We start from the raw sequence: 2,587 nt of genomic DNA, 5'->3' as shown, positions 1-2,587 counted from the left end.
TTTGAAATCTTTTCCCAGCCTCACCCAGTAATCTTTTCCAACCCACACCTTCCATTCCTCTTGATAAGTGCTCATCTCCCTCCTCCTCTGCTCCCCAACTGCAGTTCAATCTTTCAGCTATTCCGCCCATGTCTGTTTGAGCTCTTATTCACAACCACTTCACCACACCACAAATAAGAAGCAACAAGCTCAGTAAAGATGACTATGAAGGCATTTAGGTCGCCTTGAAGTGACTCTGCTCAAGTTTTTGTTTGGGCCCACCCAAATGGCAGTGCACTCGTGTTGAAAAGTAACACAATTCTAGAGAAGTCTGGGAATACCAGAGCGCACAAGCTGCCTTTTGTTTAACCAATTTCCCACACAACGGATTTGGAAAAGAAACACATTTAAGTAAAAACAGAAAGTGCTGGAAAATCTCAGCAGGTCTGGCAGCATCCAGTTTATGTTTTGACATGACTCTTCACCTTGGACTCGAAACATTAACTCTGCTCCTCTCTCTACGGATGCTGCCAGACCTGACGGGTTTTCCCAGCATTTGCTGTTTTTATTTCAGATTTCCAGGGTCCGCCGGATTTTGCTTTTATTTTAGAAACATTTAATTTTTGGTTTTCCAAAATTGTGTTCACATCATTTAAGGAAAACTGAGACAAAATGGAGATCTAGGCATTTCCTGCCCAAGTACACGAATTGAAAGCAGTTTATTAGCCAATCTCAGTAATCAAAAGACGCCTCACTTTTATGGTGTTGAGATTTCCCCAGTCCTGAGGGTTCAATAGGAATTGTTTGACAGTCATCCTCCTTTGGTTGTTGAACATAGGAAGATAAAACAGGGACAGAAATATACATTGCCAGGCTTTTAAACAGAAAGCTGCTATAGGTCTGATTCCATCCACACTTTGAAGGTTATTATGCAGGAGTTGTGCATTGTTAGAAGAAGACAGATAGTTTTGTGTATGATTGTAACTGTAGATCTGTGCGTTCACTAGTTTTCTGAGATGGTAAGCAAATTAAACATTTAATTCTGGTGTAACCTGACAAAAGTGTAAACAGGTCCCCTACTCAAAGACTGCAGATGCGCACATGCGAAAGATGTGATATCTGATTAATCAAGGAGACCAGGTTGTTACATCCTCAGGATATGCCATCATATAAGTAGATATTACATAATGAGTCAACTGAAATGTAAAAGTTTGGGATTTTTTTTTTACAGCTATGATTGACACCACTGAACCCAAGAAAAGCTTTTAATGTGGTTTTAAAGAGAGTTGCGCTATATGGTAGCACAAACCTTTTGTGCTCTAGTGCGGAAATGACACAAATTTGAGGCAGGAGCAGGCCGTGGGCAGGGATGAAAGTCAAGTTGTCTGTGGCACAAGGCAGTGCAATTTTAAATGCCATGAGCCAGAACGGTGCTTAAGTTCTTTCGTTTGGCCAAGCTAACCTTGCCCCCAAGCTCAGTCAAGATGGTCTTCAACCCGAATGCCCAGCTATGAGTCCACTCCAGTTTTTAAAGTGTTTTCTTTCACCATCCATGTTTGTCCCCAGGTTCTCAGTTGAGGTTTGGGCAAAAGTGTTTTACGTGGAATTAACGCTCCACAGCTTTAGTGTAACAGTTGTTTAATTTGAAAATGAACATTTCTCATGCATTGGGTGATGAGAGTCGAAACATTGGCCGGAATCTTCCTGGCCGTGTGAAACTTGTTTTGGAGTTCATGGAGGCCAGGGAAGTAGCAAAAGACTGCAATAAGATTGCTCCCTAATGTGGTCCCACCTCCCTCTGGGCAATTTCCCAGGGAAGAGTGGCACTATAATCAGCAGCCCATTCAATGGAGACAAGCAGGCAATTAACGTAATTAAGGCTTGAATCAAGGGCCAATTTCTAACATTAATAGTATTTTACCAACATCGGACAGGCCTCCCGGATGTGTCGGGAGCCCTGCAACGTTTTGGAGGCAGCTTCTCAGTGGGAGGTCAGATGGCTACATGAGATGCTGATGTCAGGGATCCACAAGGCTCCAAGAAGAGGTCCAATCATAGTAACAGGCTTTCTTGTGTTTTCTCTCCACTGTAAGGCTTCTCACAGTTCTGGGCCTTGATCTTGGGCAGCCATATTTACATGAGGATGGTTGTTTTGGATAGGAGAGAGAGGCAAAACAGAAGACAGCCCCTGGTATTCCTTCTTCTTCAGCAGTGCTCACCTCTCCCAGTGGGGCTGCTTGCTGCACATTCCTCTGGGCCATCCTCCCATGTCCTTGTTACACTGGCTGACTATTTGGATGGCGACCGTGGACACAGCCTGCTAATTGGCCGCCTCCCAAAAACCTCCCCTGCTGGTGCACCTTTGGCTCAAGAGGAGCCAGAACCCAGGAATGGGCCTGGCAGAAGAATCCAGACATTGTCTTTTCTTCTCTGGGGCCTAGGTTTGAATTCAACAGAAAGAACATGCATTTCTATAGCATCTTCCATGACCTCAGGAGATCCCAAAATAATTCACAGCCAATGAAAAAGTGCAAGGACTGTTGTACTATTAGGTAACCTATGTGTTTAAAGTCTCCTTTCTGCTGGACATCTTTGATTTTATTTATTC

The sequence above is a fragment of the Carcharodon carcharias genome, chromosome 19 (genome assembly GCF_017639515.1).
Source record: "Carcharodon carcharias isolate sCarCar2 chromosome 19, sCarCar2.pri, whole genome shotgun sequence".
NCBI lineage: Eukaryota > Metazoa > Chordata > Chondrichthyes > Lamniformes > Lamnidae > Carcharodon > Carcharodon carcharias.
The sequence above is the reverse complement of the archived record's forward strand: the minus strand, read 5'-3'. Positions refer to the sequence as shown.